Genomic DNA, 19,389 nt, shown 5'->3' with positions numbered 1-19,389 from the left:
TTTAACCTGCATGCAAGGAAACCCTGTATCTGTTGTGTAGTTTACTAAGGCCTCTTATAAACTGAGATATAATCCAGATTATCAAATCAGATAACCCATATTATCTTGAACTGGATTATATGAGTCTACACTGCCATATAATCCAGTCAAAGGAAATAGTCTGGATTTTATAGGGCAGTTTAGAAGGGACCTATGAAAAGAAGTATTCCTTATGACAGAAAGAGTACAGCTCTACTATCAATGTGGTTACTCAGCTATTAAACCTGTATCTGTCCCCTTCATGAGAACAAGCCCTATGAGGAGCGGCTTAAGGAGCTGGGCATGTTTAGCCTGAAGAAGAGAAGGCTGAGAGGAGATATGATAGCCATGTATAAATATGTGAGAGGAAGCCATAGGGAGGAGGGAGCAAGCTTGTTTTCTGCTTCCTTGGAGACAAGGACGCGGAACAATGGCTTCAAACTACAGGAAAGGAGATTCCATCTGAACACGAGGAAGAACTTCCTGACTGTGAGAGCTGTTCAGCAGTGGAACTCCCTGCCCCGGAGTGTGGTGGAGGCTCCTTCTTTGGAAGCTTTTAAACAGAGGCTGGATGGCCATCTGTCAGGGGTGATTTGAATGCAATATTCCTGCTTCTTGGCAGGGGGTTGGACTGGACGGCCCATGAGGTCTCTTCCAACTCTTTGATTCTATGATTCATTATCTATTTCTTTCATGCTATGGCACAAGGTCTCTAGCTTTCTCTGTAAAAGTGTGCTGCTATCTCACCAAACTACAGTTCCCAGAATTCCATAGCATTGAGTCATAAGAGCTAGAGTGGTGTCAAATTGTATTAATTGTACAATGTAAATGCACCCCTGTGTGTTGCACTACAACCCACATCCTAATAGGCAGTATGAATCAAGAAATTATAGAATCAGAGTTGGAAGAGACCTTGTGGGCCATCCAGTCCAACCCCCTGCCAAGAAGTAGAAAAATCGCATTCAAAGCACCTCCAACAGATGACCATCCAGCCTCTGTTTAAAAGCCTCCAAAGGAGGAGCCTCCATCACACTCTGAGGAGAGTTCTGCTGCTGGACAGCTCTCACAGTCAGAAAGTTCTTCTTAATGTTCAGGCAGAATCTCCTTTCCTGTAGTTTGAAGCCATTGTTCCGCATCCTAGTCTCCAGGGCTGCAGAAAACAAACTTGCTCCCTCCTCCCTGTGACTTCTCCTCACATGTTTATACAAGGCCATCATGTCTCCTCTCAGCCTACACATGCCCAGCTTTTTAAGCTTGTTCTCCAGACCCTTGATCATTTAAGTTGTCCTTCTCTGGACACATTCCAGCTTGTTGACATCTCCCTTCAATTACAGTGTCCACAATTGGACTCAGTGTGATTCAAGGTGTGGTCTGACTAAGGCAGAATAGAGGGGTATCATGACTTCCCTGGATCTAGACACTATACTCCTATTGATGCAGACTAAAATCCCATTGGCTTTTTTAGCTGCCACATGACATTGTTGGCTCATGTTTAACTTGTTGTCCACGAGGACTTCAAGATCTTTTTCACACGTGCTGCTCTCAAGCAAGGCGGCCCCCATTCTGTGTCTTTGCATTTCATTTTCTTCTGCCTAAGTGGAATATTTTGCATTTGTCGCTGTTGAACTTCATTTTGTTAGTTTTGGCCAATCTCTCTAATCTGTTAAGATAGTTTGAATTCTTCTCCTGTCTTCTGGAGTGTTAGCTATCCCTCCCAATTTGGTGTTATCTGCAAACTTGATGATCATTTCTTCTAAACCTTCATCTAAGTCATTAATAAAGATGTAGAGTAATTGTTTATGCTGAATTAAAATGGCAGCTATTGTAGAACACACTTACAATGTATTAGGTTGTGCAAAGTTGCTGCAACATCTCTAAAGAAATATTTTGTCATGTGTTGCATGATGGGATTTTGGGTAGTGTTAACTTATTGTAAAATGAACGGCAGGGGAATGTTTACTTTAAAAATTCACAGATATCTGAAAAATCATTTCACAGGAGGGTGTATATAAATGCACACAACACAGGCAACCTTTTAAAAAGGGGGGAATGCTTTTAAAATATTGTGCACGCATGTAATTGGAAACTAAAAGTAGCAAATTATCAAAATGAGTTAACTTTTAAGACCATGGAGAGAGAATAAAACATCCATTTCCATAAGGAATGATTTTGGAAGCCGTGTTTGGAAGAAGAGGTAAAACTAAGGATTTCACTCCATGGCAACAGAACGAGTCAGTAACTAAGGGTGGAACAACAGCCACCACAGAATACTACAGAGCCAGCCACAGGTAATCTGTCTTCCTCTACTTGAACACGCACTGCAGAAATGAGCAAATTTCCTATAGATGTAAGCTGCTATTGGGCATTTTTGGTTTTCTTTATAAGAGAATGCAATCAGGAACAACATGTCAAACTGTTTCTGAAATGTGTTGCTGGCATCTGCCAAACCGAAGGCGTAGCAGCAAAAAACAAATGAGGTTAGCTAGGGAGAAGAACATAGGGCACATTTCACTGGAAGATGTGAAAATATACACCTTTAATTTTTGGTAACCAGATAGTGGGTGAAGGAAGTCTAGATTCACAAGTTTTAGAATCAATCTGACTTTACCGTTCTATCAAAATTAGCAATAATCAGTATACATTCAACACTCAATCTTAATTGAATTGGCATTTAGGAATGTTTCTGAAAACTCAAGGTCATCATATAATGTTCATGTGCCTTGAAGTTTCATTTTGACTTATGGTGTCCCCATGAATTTCATAAGGTTTTCGTAGGTAAGGAATACTCAGATGTGACTCCTTACTCTGAAACTGAGCCTATAGCACCCAGAACTGATCCATCTTAGCTTCCAAGGTCACATAGGATTTATTTATGTGATTAAATTAGAAAGTCTCAGACAGTAGTCTAGGAACATGCATTAGTCGTATTTTGCATTTCTATAGGGCACTGCTACATTAGGCCAGAAAATATCTACTCTCATAGATCTTTTCAGAACATCAACAGCTCCCAGCAGGGGTTGTGTGCCACACTGATGGCATTTTCTAATACACCACTTAAAATTAGTGCTTCAGACTGACACAAGAAATCGGAGAAATTGAAGTTAACTGCACTAGGTTAAGTTGTATACTCCTATCATGCTGTCAACATAGTATATATTTTAGAATTTTTAACTGACAGGGGTTTTATCGTTGTTTTATGTGTAATGGGGTTAATGTTATTGTTATTAATTTAACATTTTTATATTTAGCTGTATTTGTATTGTGTTGCACTATTGGGTGCATCCTGTGGTGGGATACAAATAAAGATGATGATGGTAATGATGATGATGATTTTACTGACACAAAAACACAATATGTCACAGCAAACGATATATATATGCTGGATTCTGTATCACAAAATCACAAGTTGAACACTTCCCAAGCATCTAGGACCATGTGATGTCAAGGTTTCCCCCCCAATGGGTGCCACCCTGTCGTGGTGGGGGCTTAACTGCTCCAAGGATGCTGAGAGCAGTGCTGGTGGTAGTGTAACTACTAGCAGGTCCAATCAAGTCAGAGAAGCCTCAACCGAGGAGTGGAACTGAGAGCACCTAACTCATTAGCACTATGGAGAAACAAACCAAAACGAAGTCTATGCTGGCTCAGTTGACGCCCAGGATAAAAAGGACCACAGTGGATGCTGCTGATTCTGAACATCCATCAACAAGTGGGATACAGAATCAAAATGCAAATAATGATGATGGTGGTGGTGGTGATGATGATGATGATGTTAATGATGATTATTATTATTATTATCATTATTATTATTATTATTATCATTATTATTATTATTATTATTATTATTATTATTATATGTCTCTAACATAATGCAATGGGCTCTCTGGTGCTTTAGGACCATAACCCCCATCATTTCTCACTATGTTTTATCCTGCAGAAGAAGGAAGACATAATGTAAATGGATTAAATAAAGAAAATAGAGATTAAGTTTAAAACATCTCAGGGGCTACTGTCTCCCATCCCTGCCAGTGGACAACACTCATTTTGGTGCCTCAAATGTTCATTCACCTGGTTCTGGGTATATTTGACCTGCTAATTCCAAAAATGGCACTAGTTTTTCCCTGTCAACTCTAGTTGTTGCCATATACCACTCTTCATCTGCTTGCCCATAGAAAACCATGATAATCATATCTAAGAAGATAGAGCTGATGTGGTCTATTCAATGTAATTTTCCGAATCCATGGCCCAAATAACTCCAGGAACGGGCTCAAAAACAAAACACTTCAAAAATGTGATATCAAAGGCTTTAATGGCTGGAATCACTGGGCTGCTGTGAGTTTTCTGGGTGGTATAGCCATGTTTCAGAAGCATTCTCTCCTGAAATGTCAGGAAAGAATGCTTCTGGGATATGGCCACACAGCCCGGAAAACTCTCAGCAACCCACTTCAAAAAATGTTGCTGGGCTGTATAATTATCACAGACTTCTCAACAAAATGAAAAACATTGTTCCCCAGCGATAACCTCTTACTTGATCTACTGCCCTATTTGAGATATTTTCTTCTTATATGGGATCGTTCTAAGTCAAAATTAATGTACATCTTTTTTGATGAGCCAAGACTTCATTCCTCTGTAATTCAAGCACTTTCTACGCTAACTCACATTTACATCACGAGTGCTCGCACACTACATGTCCTCTCATCTTGTTCAAGGAGTATCTTAATCTTTTGAGGATATAGTTTAGAAAAAATTGTACAAAAGTTAAGAAAATGATGACACCTCAGGGAAAAAAAGTCACAAGTAGTGAGTTCTAAAACAGAGGGATACTTGGTAAGGTCCTTGAGATGTTAAGCTCCTGGGATTGCTTCTACTGAAATACGTGACAGACCAGATTCAGAATACATCTTAAATTATATGAAGAATGTTTAAATCTACATCCCTGAGAACCATTTGGTGTAGCACTATAAGTAGTTTATCTACCAGCCTTCCAATGGTTTTCCCTTTTCCTCTTTTAGTTAAATCTTCACATCTTCTTATCATGCTTTCCTTCTGCACATTCACTTGTTATTACAACAGCTGTTTGGAAGGCCATGCCCTATTTCTATACAGAATTAGTGAGGTAAAGGTTAATAGTGATTAATTTTAATTGTTGGGATCTGTGTTCCTAACCTTACTCAGTACAAGTTTGTTATAGCCCTGATTGGCTCTCTTTAGACCAATTACCACCTCTCTTAAAGAGCTAGTCTAAGAATAAAGGATACCTTATTGGAGGAAGGAGTTCAATAAAAACATAATAATAAAGCCTGTACTCTTTGTATCTGCATTACACACAGAACAATAGGATCTTCATAACAAGAGGTGACATCACCATCATCATCATCATCATCATTATTAAAACTTTATTTTTAACCCACCCTCTCTCCCCAAGGAGACCCAGGGCGGCTTCCAAAGTAAAAATGGCAAACATTAAATGCCAGTACAAAACATAATAGACAATTTACAAATAATTAAATGTAGATCAGTCAAATATAAAATATAAAACATCATAAAAGACAAAACTATACAGATTAAAATTTATATCAAAATATAGATCACCATATTTTAAAATTATTTGTTATCAGTAATGTCTCAAAGTAGAATAGGTGGTAGTCTACTTTCCTTTCCGTAAGCTAGTTAACACAAATGGTTTTTCACTTGTTTTTTTTTTAAAGAAAGTAGTGATGGGGCCATTCTAATTTCTTTTCGAAGGGAGTTCTAGAGGGATGGGGTGACCACAGAGAAGGCCCTCTCTCTCGTTCCCACCACCATGCTTGAGAAGGAAGTGGGACCAAGAGCAGGGCCCTGTCCATTGATCACAGTGTCCAAACAGGTCTATACACACGGGAATGCGATTTGTCAAATAGCTGGGCCCAAACTGTTTAGGGCTTTATAGGTAATAACCAGCACTTTATATTTAGCCTGGAAGCAGACCGGCAGTGGAGCTGCCGTAACATGAGTTGTCCACTCCCTGTACGCTCCCGCTCCAGTTAGCAATCTGGCTGCTCATCTCTTCACTAGTTGAAGCTTCTGAGCGATCTTCAAAGGCAGCCCCACGTAGACAGTGTTGCAGTAATCCAAGTGAGATGGAACTAAAGCGTGGACGACCATGGACAGATCTGGCGTCTCAAGGTGCGGGCACAGTTTTAATTGTGCAAAGGCGCCCCTGGCCACAACTGACACCTGAAGTTCCAGGGCCAACAATGACTCCAGGAGCAACCCCAGACTACAAATCTGTATCTTCAGAGAAAGTGTGACCCTATCCAACATAGGTTGTAACCCCATACCCTGATCCACCTTCTGACTAACCAGGAGTACCTCTGTCTTAGGGTATCCAAATAATTTAGCATTACCTCGGTGCCTATGTTTTCTGGAGAGGAAAAAATGGGCTTCGACGGCATTTATATGGTCAGCATAGACCCACATAATGCAGTTTGAACAGCATTGATCTGCTATACACTGACCATATAATTCAGTTTCAAACTCATTATATGACAGTGGAAACACTATATAACGCAGTCTGAACAGCACTAAACTGCATTATACGAGCCTACACATGCCATATAATGCAATGATATGCATTATTTGGCAGTGTTGATCTACATTATTTGGCAATGTAGATCCAGCCAGTTTCTGCTGCCAAGTCTGTCTTCTCTTTATGGTTTTCAGGGCAAGCAAACATTCAACAGATGTAGCCTTTCCCAGTATGGAGAAAGTTATGCGGTAATAACCTGTCTGTCATCCAGGTGATAACAGTGTTCAGTAAGATGGTGGGGGGGGGGGGAGGATAAAATAAAAGTGTTTTCAGGAAAAAGAAGAAGAGTTGCAATCCCACCTGGTCCTATAACAAGGCAGGGAAAGAGAGACAGAGGCAGAGAAATTGGGGTGAATTTGCTATATGCACACATTGCATGTCCTTACTCAGAGTTTTGCAACACAAGTAAACATTTACTTTTTTTAAAAAGTTTCCATTTGTTTGACTTAACTTCCTTTGCATTATTTTAGAATCACAAAATTGGAACTTTTAAAATGAAACATTATATTTCTGAAAATGGATGTGATGTTTCTTTCTTTTTGTTCTTTCCAATATGTTTGACCAAAAAAGCATACACAATCCAACATTTTCAATCGCAAAATTATTACCGTGAATACACTTGCACATGATCCAACACTAACATCCCAAAGTCTTCAATTTCTGCCAGAATTCAAAGGGAGTGGAACCAAAAGAATGCTGGAGCAAAACTGAAAGCATCATTATTGGTGTAAAAATGAGAGAATCCACTGAAAATCGGGATACAAAACAGCACCAATATGCATATAGCTTATATACACTTAGGTTTGGTCAGGATAGATAAACTGCAGAGAATGGAATGAGGGTAAGTATACATGATCCTGTTTCTACCCACAAATTTGTGCTTTGTTGCCAGATGAAACCATGATATAGTTCTGTGATTCTTAAACTGTGGTTTGTGGAGTACTTTGAGGTGCTTCATGAGGCCACAATGAAAATGAGGAAAATTAACACCTTTTGCAGAATGGTGCCAACTCCACATTAAAACTCAACTCCTTCTATACTCTGATACAACTGCATTGAATTCAGACAGTGAAAAGAAGCAAAATGCTTACAATCTGTTTCAATGGCCTCTATTTACCAGGGACAGTGGCTTTTTTCACTGACAATTGTTCCTGATAGGGTCAGACCTATGCATATTTGCCTTTGAAGAAGACATTGGGAATGGTGTTTTCAAAAACTTGCTAGCCTGTCTTCCATGAGATGCCTTAAATAGAAGTTAATATCTGAGGCCCCATATACACTGCCATACAAAATCCAGATTATCCACTTTGAACAGAATTATATGGCAATGTAGACTAATATAATTCAGTACAAAGCAGATAATCTGGATTTTATATGGCAGTGTAGATGGGGCCTGAATGAAGAGGCAAATGTATACTGACACTATTCATTATATTTTGACTTCAACACCCAGAATCCCTGAGTCAGCATCAGTAATAATGTCGAGCTTAGAAAGGTTATCAGGGAAGGGATATGTTTGACACAATAGGAGAGCACATCATTGGATGTATTTATTTCATGTCAAGAGCATTGCATAAATAAGTATAAAACCAATTAAAATAGAGGGAGAACAAGAAGCCAGATAATTTTAGACCAAAGATGGGCAACAGCAACCACATTGTCTGTAGCCTTAAACAATTCTTCCTCTGTGCATGAGGCAGGGTATTGTGGGCAAGCATACTGATGTGGAGCTGTTTGTTCTGCTCCACAGTTGCACAAGGTAGAAGATTCTTCTAGGTAGTGCTATTTTGCCAGGTTGTCTCTTGATCTGCCCACGCCACTTCAGAGCCTGTTCAGGGACTTCCAAGTGGACCACTCTTGGTTTGCCCCTGGAGGTAGACCCTCGTGGGGGACCATCCAATTGGGATTTCCTTGTTTAGCTGCCCAGGGGGGATATTCTTGCTGTTGTTGGGGGAACATTAAGAGGAGTGGTGGCTCTCATCATGCGTTTCCTTGATTTGAATCCATTGGGAAGAGGCTGATAGCCATGCAGTGGATGGCTTTCAGTGTTCAACCTTATTTCTCTCACAGTTAGAAGCAACTTCCCGTTACACATAAGGGAGGGGGCAATGCCAGCTAGCTTATAAAGTCTATCAAAAGGTGTAGGATTGAGACATCCTGTGATTATTCTACATGTTTCGTTCAGTGCTGTATTCACCTGCTTCACATGGCCAGGGCTGATGTTCTTATTAATTTTGGGTCTGCACCCCATGTGCTTCAATTACGTTTCCACAGGATATTATTGTGTGCAGATACTTTGACCACATTGAATGAGGTTGTACTATGAATCTGCTTGAGGTACAGTTAGTTATTTGTTAAGTACAAGACCACATCCACTGGGAGATAAAACACCCTTGATTTTTGCAAAGCCATCTATAGGCAGTCCCCAAATTACACACAAGTTGAATTTCTATGTAAGTCAGAACAGGTATGTTTTTTTAAGTGTAACTCCAGCCAAATATATATCAACATTGAATAGCACAGGGAAGGGGTAATACCTTTGTGGTGCTTGTTTAGCTGGCTGTATCCCTGACCAGAAGATTTAACCTCACTTTCTGTCTCTGTAATAATTGGATTTTGAAAAATTTGGCTTGTTGAAGAAACAAGGATTGCTGATAAAACTTCAGCTGAAACACAGTTTTCCCATCATGACTCTTCTAGGAGTGAATTTCCCTTCCGAGGGGTAGACTTCTCTCACTTACTGTTGCCTCACCCCTGTTTTTAACTATGAGTTGTTTGTAAGTCAGATGTACTGTACTACACTGGATTTACTAATACAACCTGCTTCTCATGTCATTGGAAGGAAAGCGATTGCAGAATAAATGAATGAAGACACTGTACAGAAAAGTAGGATGAGACTTCAGTAATAGGTCGTGACAGTCATTCTGATAGTGTTGTTTGGTGCAAGAGTAAGTTATAACCACAATGAATCCACAGCCACTGCTGATTTCTGTCCCTACCAATGCTTAATTTAAAAATGTAATGTGCTGCCATTTTCTCGATGTTCTTCCATATACAAGCTTTGCCATAGCAAAGGAGAACATGACTGGGAAAACCCTGAGCATTGCGATAATGTTACATCATACATCTTTATACAGATTTGTGATAAATGGTACCTTGAGCCTAAATCCAATTGTTAGTCCCACACAGGGTAGACCCACTGAATCAATTGAATTTACATAAGTGTCGATTTAACAAATTCCCATGGATTAAATTCTAATTGACATCGGAGATGTGATTTAGGTATCAGTGGCACACAGCAGAAACAACTTATTTTTTCGTATCTAAAATATAACAAGGTCTCAGTTAGTCAGCCTTCCACATCCTGGCACCCTTCAGATGTGATATTATTAATGACATTTATTATGTGATTTCCTGCACACCCAAAGTAATGTATAACAAAACAGAGAAAGACATTCTTAAAATTCAATTTTAAAATCAACTGTAAATAACACAAGGCCAGATAGAATAATAGCATTTAAATGCTCACTGGAAACTCAAGAGAGATGGGGTCCTTTGGGAAGATGTTCCATAATTGAAATCCGGCTGCAGAAAAAGCCCTGTCTATGTCCTCGCCAGCCTTTTGCGGTAGCAAAACATACAACAAGGGGCTCAGCTGAAGCCTTCAAACTGCAGCCAGGCAAGAGGGTTATTCTTTACATACTATGGTCTGAAGCTGTTTAAAGCTTTTCAAAACCAACACTGAATTGTTCCTAAAAACAAACTGGAAACCAGTGCAGTTTGTTCAAGACCAGTGGCATATAGTTTCTTCAACACTGGCCAGACAAGATGGTGCTTTGTTTTACACTAACTTCTGCTTACAGAGACTTCACCACCCCATGCTGAGAACACTGGCGTAATTAAGGCATGGCTCAATGTGGCCAAATCCACAACTGCAGTCGACCACAAGTCTAATAATCTTCAACTCGACTAGACTTTTATTGTGAAATTCCTTGTTACCAAAACATGGAATTTAGCAAGGAATCCAGACAGCATAACCATCTTCCATTTTTAACCTTTTTGTTTTTTCTCAACATTTTTTTTATCTTATTCTTACCACAGAAGATCTGCTAAGGAGAAAAAGATGGAAAAGCTATACAGCGCCTTTCACTGGGACAGTTTTGTGAAAAAGAACCATACCAACCTGGCAGAAGTAATATTCTAGCAATACCTTCCTTACTATGCTTGTTGGACTGCAAGTATAGCTACATCAGATAGTAGAACAATTTGAGTTTGAAACAAAAAACAGCCCTTACGTGTAAAATAATAATAATAGCAACATCACTAATTATGATGATGATGACATTATTATTATTATTATTATTTGAAACACAACAAGATGAGTCCACAGAAGACACTATGCTGGCTGTTGTATTGGATCACATGTCGGACACTTCCCAAGTGTCTAGGACTGTGTGATGTATCGGCGAATAATGCGTGCAGATCCCAGTAAGGTGGCCTTTTGCAGCTTGGAGATGATAATTTTGTCAGCACCAATTGTGTTTAAGTGCAGGCCAAGGTCTTTAAGCACTGCACCCAGTGTGCTGACCACCACTGGGACCACCTTTACTGGCTTGTGCAACAGTCTTTGCAGTTCGATGTATAAATCCTCATATTTTGTCACCTTTTCCAGTTGTTTCTCTTCAATCCTGCTGTCACCTGGGATTGCAACATCAACAATCCACCCTTTGTTTTTTAACACGATCGTGAGGTCAGGAGTATTGTACTGCAAAACTCTGTCTGAATTCAGAAGTCCTAGTGTAGCTCATTCTCTAACTTTTTCCGGTTTGTGATCCCACCAGTTCTTTGTCTCAGGCAGATGGCATTTTTGTTGTTGTTGTTGTTGTTGTTGTTGTTGTTGTTATCATCATCATTATTATTGAAGTGAATAGCAGAAAATTACTTAAAGTGCAAAAGACGAAGAGTGAACACCGTAAAAATACAATGCAGAGCAGAAGAGAAAACTGGCAAAAAGGGGCTCTCCATGGATGGTTCCTAGGAAAAACTGAGAGCAAAATTTAAAAGGAAAAAACATGGATATGACTCACAAATAAAACTTTGGAAAAGGAGACCCGCGGGGGGGGGGGGGGGGCTGTTCTTACAGCCCAAGAACAAGCCATTAGAATCAATGCCATCAAAGCCAGAATTGAAAAGTCAACAACAGATTCTATGTATAGACTCTGCAAGGAAGCAAACTAAAGAATGGATCACATCCTCAGCTGCTGCAAGAAGATCGTAGAGACGGACTATAAGAAGAGGCATATCATTGCTCAGATGATCTACTGAAACTTGTGCCACAAATACCATCTGCCTGTGACAAAGAACTGGTGGGATCACAATCCGGAGAAAGTTATGGAAAATTAAACGTCAAACTACTCTGGGACTTCCGAATTCAGACAGAGTTTTGGAGCACAATACTCCTGACTTCATCATGGAAAAAAACAAAGAATGGATCATTGATGTTGCAATCCCAGGTGACAGCAGGATTGAAGAGAAACAACTGGAAAAACTTACATGATATGAGGATTTAAAGATAGAACTGCAAAGACTCTGGCACAAGCCAGTAATGATGGTCCCAGTGGTGATCGACACACTGGGTGCATTGCTTAAAGACCTTGGCCTGCACTTAAAAACTATCGGCGCTGACAAAATTACCCTCTGTCAGCTGCAAAAGACCACCCTACTCGGATTTGCATGCATTATTCGGCAATACATCACACAGTCCTAGACACTTGGGAAGTGTCCAACGTGTGATCAAATACAAAAGCCAGCATAGTGGTCTTGTTTGCTATGTACTAATCTTGTTATGTATAAAATAATAGCAACAATTCATTTATTACCTGCCTCTCTTTATGACTTGAGGCAGGGTACAACATGGTTCAATCAGCAAGATAAAAGAAAACATTTTTAAAATATGTATAACAAATAAATACAGGTAAAATGCAGGTTATAATTCACAACTTAAAATTGACTGGGTAGACCCACCAGAAGAGATAAGTTTTTAAATTGTATATTATATTCCATCAGCTGGTTTAGCTGTCCAGCAGGTCATTCCACAGTCTTGTGGCGGCTGATGAAAAGGTCCTCTGGGTGACGGTTGCCAGTCAGGTTCTGGCTGTCTGGAATAGCCGCTTCTCAGAGGACCTCAGTGTCTGGGAGAATTATACGGGAGAAGGTAATCATGTAAATAACCTGGACCCAAAAAATAATATTAGGGCAAATAAGCAAACCAGCAATAGTGGTCCACTGAAACAATGAAATTAAACATCAGCTGAGACAGCGGAAAGATAACCATCTATTCACCAAGAACATAAATACTTTTTATTGTCCTAAGCAATAAATGAATCAGTTTCCTGCCCCCAAGTATTGTATGCTTTCTTTTCAACATACTACCAAATCCCTGCTTGGCCATGAAATTGCTTTAGGTGACTTTGGGTAAGTCACACTTTCTAGTCCTCTGAGGAAGATAATGCCAAACCTGAATAAATCTTGCTAAGAAAATCCTGTTCACTTTAGGATTGCCAAAGGTTAGAAAGCAAACAACAACAACAACAACATCAACGAAGGCAAGAACTGGATAGCTTTTGATTTATCCTCAGGATTCCTAAGTCCTGTTGATCATCACACTTGTACACACAGCCAGTAGAAAGAGCCAACTTGTTGAGTCAATCTTTTCATGTTCATTTCCTGTTCACAGATTCTTTTAGAGCACAAGTTCAAATCTGTGAGATAGGGTGAGTTCCCATCTGTCAGCTCCAGCTTCCCAAGAAGGGACATGAAAGAACCCTTCCACAGACGTCCCCTGGGCAACATCTCTGCAGACAGCCAATTCTCTCACACTAGAACTGACCTGCAGTTTCTCAAGTCGCTTCTGACATGATAAAAAAAGAGTGCAAGTTAAAAGAAAACTCAGGAGAAAAGAAACATTGTGGACATGAGACTAACCAAGACCATTTGATGTTTGCCACACTTCACACTGCAGCATCATACCAAATGATAACAGTATCATACAGATGATATCTAATATCTAGATCCTTTCCTTTCATAGAGTATATAGCTGAGACTGGAGCATTTAACCAGATGTCAGTAAAATGGCCCATACCAAACTAATACTATGGAGAAATGTAGTGCAAGAAATCCATACAAAGAAAATATCTGGACCAATTTATAAAGCAATATACAGTTTGAAAGTGGGGAACAACATGATTGAATTAAGACTTCCCTTTCCCCCATAAAACTACACTACTGTTGAAGCTTTGTAAATACAACCTATCATCACCACCACCACCCCTCTCACACACAAATGATAAGTGGGGATCTACAATAATTGATTCCAGCTTATCACACATGTACACACACATTGTAATACATGTAACAATACTGTAGAGTTTCAGAACAATAAAACTACTAGTAACTGCTACAAATATCCCATTTTTGGAACCACTGCACACACTACTCAGCCTGTGCCCAATCGCCATTTCTCAGAACGGTGTGAGTATGACAGACTGGAATGGTTAAAGCAATTGCTGCAGTGTTCTGTCCTTGCACTGACAGCAAGAGATGATACCTGCCTCTTCTCTTAGTGTCAAGCATTTCTGAAGCTGCCATGTTTCTAAACATCAGGGTCTTCGCATCACTTAGAACAAAATGCTAGTTCCAGCTCTAGTGGAAGATGCCTCTTTCAAGAAAAAACTATGTAGGTGGAGGTCATCATCAGGATGGCATATAAACACCATAAATAAATACACAAATGTTTGGAGCTTTATTTGGAGGCTATCTGGCCGTAATACAATTGTAAGCATTAATAAATAATCAATGATCTCAGGCTCGGACTTATCTGAAACTGCTACATCTCCATCCATCAAAAAGGACAACCATTTTCATTTCTTTGGTACATAACTAAATGTTAAATCCTTTTGGAAACCAGAAATACTACTCTTCATGCATGCAGAGCTGTAGGCAAGGACTGCTGGGGTTTATTTGTTACAGCTTACTAGCCTAAGACAACCCTACAAAATCCATGGACTTATTGTGGGCACTTACACACAATATTCTCATATGATAAAAAAGTACTGTAGGCCTGACTGATATAGGACGAAAGGAGTAAAACCAAGATTTTAGTGGTAAAAGAGGAAGAGGGTCAACTCCTTATTCCTCAGCACTGCAATTCTGATTCTAGTCAAGGAAGGGCTGTCACAAACTTCCTGGTGTTGCAACAACTTTGATGTCAATTTGGCAGAATTCTGCACATCCAACTACATGCATGTGAGAACGTGTATTGTAGAAAATCACATCCTACTAGCACAGCAGAAAGAAAGCTTAGGACAGTCCTTCCCAAATGTGCCAAACTACTACATACATAAAACATATATATGGGGGGAAATGCAGAAAAATGTGATCTGTAGATAAACCCTGATAGAACTCCAATGAGAGAAAGAGACTAGCAAAGGGCTGGAATGGGAACTTCCTATTATTCAACTTCATCTGTAGGTCAAAAAGGTTTGACCTATCTGCTGCTCAGTTTCCCACTTGTCTTCCTGGACTGGCTCTTATTATCTTCACCATAGGCAACAAGTGCTGCTCATCTTTGGTGCTGGAGCTCTAAAAGACCAACTACATGATTCCTTAAAGCAATGGTTTTAAGGATTTACATGATTCCTTAAAGCATTGTCCGCGGACCACCAGTGGTCCGCAAGAATTAAAATATGGACTGTGACTTCACCATTACTGCACCATTGCAATGAGAGCAACTGGTCTCATGAAACCCTCTTACAAGGCTTATTAAATATGGTTTTCTGTGTGAGCAGATGGCGACTACTGGATGACATATGTTCTGCATCAGAAACTAGAGCTGATGTGGTCTATCCAATGCAATTTTCTGAATCAGCTCCCCATATAACCAAACCAAATCTAAAGTTGACCAAAAACCAAATTGTAACCCTTTTGGTACTAATGTTGGAGAGTCATCTCTGGTCAAAGTTGTCCCTGGTCAAAAAAAGGTTGGGAACTACTGCCTTAAAGGGACCATTCATTTATTCTTTCATCACTACACTTGATATGAATGAGGCAGAGGGTGATGATATGATGATATTGATATATTGCCTTTCAAAACAAGCACCTAAACTTCACTTCTGGAATATAGATGGAAAATCAGATATAGAATGATATTTATGGTGTTGGATATTCCCCCCTCCCCGGTGCCATTCCAACTACCTCTCTTTAGACTGCCTTCAGATGATCTCGTGGGTTGAGTTGGGTTTTTATAACTACTAGATTTTAAAATTTGTTGAAGTTTGAAGTATATAACTCCTTGGGTTTGATGTGGATGTGCGGGACTGGGTCCCCCTGTTATTATCTGGTCATCGACTGTTACAAAGTTTACTTACTTACTTAAAACAAACACCCCAAATTTTTCACATAATATGACAGTATGCAAAAGGAAAATTGGAAGTAGAAAACAATAATGTCCTCAACAGAAACAACAAAATGTAATTGTTATTATTGACCAAAGCAAAATTCTAGAAATAACAACAGGTTAGTTCGAATAAATTCCTAATACCCAACTTGTAATTTGAAGAAATGTAGAATAAAATTTCATCATGCCATTCTTCACAATGTGTAGAATAGAGCTCTGTAAAATGTGTTTTTGTCTCATCTGTTCAGGGTTTGTCTTTCTCATCTGTCCTAGTCAGAAAAAAATACTGATGGGACTTTATATGGCTATTATCATTCCAGTAAGTACAACTGGATCAAAGAAGAGAACCACTCTATTTCCGAGTAATGACTGGATGGGACAAGATTGGATCTAAATTCACCTATACTTCTGAAGTTGGAAAAATATACTGTCACAGCTAAGTACCATAGCATGATCCTTGTGCTTGTGAATGATCCAAGAGCTTGCAGAGTTACCTTTTGGGGACTCCCTGGCCACGCTGGTTTGAGAATTGAGGAGTTGTATTCCTCAAAAATGAAAAGCTTTTTTTGTTAGCCTTCTACCGCCATTTAAAAATAAAAGAGAACTATCTTCAAAGAAGCCTCAAAGCAGCCTTTCCTAACCTTTTCATCCTGGAGGAAACCTGTGAAATAATGTTCAGTTCCCAAAGAACCCTTCTTAAAAATCATTATATCTACAGCTCCAAAAAAATGTATTTTTCCCACTCTGTCACAAAATCCCAAGCAACTTCTCACTCTAGGGCTCCAGGGAATCCTGGCTGAGAAAGCCTTAGAGAATACTCTATCTCATAACACTAGATACAAATACTAACCAGAAAATTCAGTTTCAAAGTGTTTAGCCCTGGGGAGCACATGTGTGACAACAACTGTCACTCTGACTGCAAGATTCTGAGATTTGGAGTAAAAAATCAGGGACTTTTAAAGATTTTGCCACATCCAATCCTCATATCTAGGCTATAGAAAGGTCCTTCCTGCCGTGACATCTATTACATTTGGGCACTGAACCCTATGGGCAGAGCAACTAAGGGTTGTGCTTAGCATTGTACTGAGCTTGGAAAGTGTCTATAGTCGGAATCTCTTTTTTTTAATTAATTTTATTTTTAAAAGTTTTATAAGTTACATTAAAAGTCAAAAAGGTGAATCAAAAAAAGAAACAGAGAGTAAAAACACAAAAAATGGCAAGAAGAAAAGAAGAAAAGAAAAAGAAAGAAGAAAAGAAAATTTAGATGACCAATCCTGGCCAAAAGAAAACAACATAAGCTTCACACTCTAGGCCTCCTAGTGTTGTCTATAGTCAGACTCTCAATGATTTAGAGTGCTCAACACATCAGAAATGATGCTCTGTTCTTCCATAGATATGGAATGTCAGTACTGACGGTAAACTTGGGAGAAATTTGAAAGCAGATTTGTGATATAATTTACAAGCCAGATGCACAAAAAGAAGTGTGGAATCAAGGTACCTATAGGAGGTACCTGGTGGCACAATGGGTTAAACCCTTGTGCCAGCAGGACCACTGACCAAAAGATCGATGGTTCAAATCTGGGGAGCGGCATGAGCTCCCATCTGTCAGCTCCAGCTTCTCACATGGAGACATGAGAGAAGCCTCCCATAGGATGGTAAAACTTCCAGGCATCCCCTGAGCAACATCCTTGGAGTCAGCCAATTCTCTCACACCAGAAGCAACCTCACAACCTGTGAGGATGCCTGCCATAGATGCAGCTGAAACGTCAGGAGAGAATACTTCTAGAACATGACCATACAACCCGAAAAACCTACAACAACCCAGACTTATAGTTTCTCAAAAACACGAAAAAAAAAATCCTATAGGTTAATTCCAGTAGTAACTCATGGATTCCATGTCTAAATATCTTACTTCTATTTTCCAACCTGTTTTTTGCCATCTCAGATGTTATATCATTCACTCTTTATTTATTTTAATGTCCTTTTCTACAGTAAGGATGGTTTCAAAATCCTAGTAAGTTGTGGGTGTTTTCTCCATTCTTATTCCTTGTTTAAAGAAATGCAGCTTAATTCTGAGGAATCTTGGTTTCCCTCCTCTAGCATCAATGAAGATTGAATCAAAGATTGTAACCTAATAGTTTTGAAGTCTCATGCACTATCTGGAAACTTGGTATACTATGACTAAGTACTACCAACTGAGTCGCAAACATAAACTTTTTTACTGAGCAGTATTTTATTGGAAGTTAAAATGGATTACTCTCAAACTGCTGTTTTTAATTTGACAAATCATTCCTTGTTCCTAAATGTTAGATTTCTGTATCTGTTGAATTCTAACAGGCAGCATTCCTTTTGGTTTCACTAATGCTGTTTTCTGAAGCAACTGACTTATTAACCCTTATACATCCATACTCTCCATCTCCTAAACTCTAATATTTTGTGAGTGGCTTCTGTTTTTGTACAAACCCTATATCAGGGGTCCCTCAAACTAAGGCCCTGGAGCTGGATACGGCCCTCTAAGGTCATTTACCCAGACCTTGCTCAGGGTCAACCTAAGTCTGAAATGACTTGAAAGCACACAACAACAACAATCCTATCTCATCAGCCAAAAGCAGACCCACACTTCACACTGAAATACTAATAAGTTTATATTTGTTTAAATTGTTCTTCATTTTAATTATTGTATTGTTTCTAAGTGGTTTTTTTTTTATTTGCACTACAAATAAGATATGTGCAATGTGCATAGGAATTCATTCATTTTTTTTTCCAAATTATAATCCGGCCCTCCAACAGTTTGAGGGACTGTGACCTGGCCCTCTGTTTAAAAAGTTTGAGGACCCCTGCCATATATTGATACAAAAGAAAATGTTACTGCAACCTTGTTTTCATTTTGTTCTCAACCTTTTCAGGGTTGGCATCTATTTTAATATTTCTATTACAAGCAAACTGTTAATTGTAGGATACTGATAGGGGTTTCCGGAACAGCACTGGAGGGAACTGAAAACTGAGTGCATGGTAATGCTGCATTTAATATGCAACAGGTCATCAGATCATTATCAAAATATCCCTACAGCAGATGTACTATTAGAAAAATAGCAAAATGTCTTCCAATATCCTAGTGATTGATAAGAAGAATCAACAGACACAGGAGGTATGTGATGATACTGACCACCTGCATCTACATGAAGTAGCCAAGTGGCTGACAATCAAAGACTTCTATTCCGGACACTGCAAGTAATAGAGCTTCTGATTATTTGATGCTAAAGGATTGAAATAGGCATGGAGAGTGTTTCTTTAAGAAAGACAAGATCTGATGTTGAACCGGTGGAAAGTCTGAGTGGCCTCTTCTGAATAC

At 39.2% G+C, this 19,389-nt stretch overlaps 1 protein-coding gene across 4 annotated transcripts in view; it reads right to left on the bottom strand.

The window, feature by feature from the left end:
* The window catches only part of LOC132771951 (uncharacterized), a 164,920-nt gene that overhangs the window by 83,292 nt on the left and 62,239 nt on the right, over positions 1-19,389 (bottom strand). The window lies entirely within an intron of this gene.

This window comes from Anolis sagrei, chromosome 3, assembly GCF_037176765.1.
Source record: "Anolis sagrei isolate rAnoSag1 chromosome 3, rAnoSag1.mat, whole genome shotgun sequence".
NCBI classification, from domain to species: Eukaryota; Metazoa; Chordata; class Lepidosauria; order Squamata; family Dactyloidae; genus Anolis; species Anolis sagrei.
The sequence above is the reverse complement of the archived record's forward strand: the minus strand, read 5'-3'. Positions and strand labels throughout refer to the sequence as shown.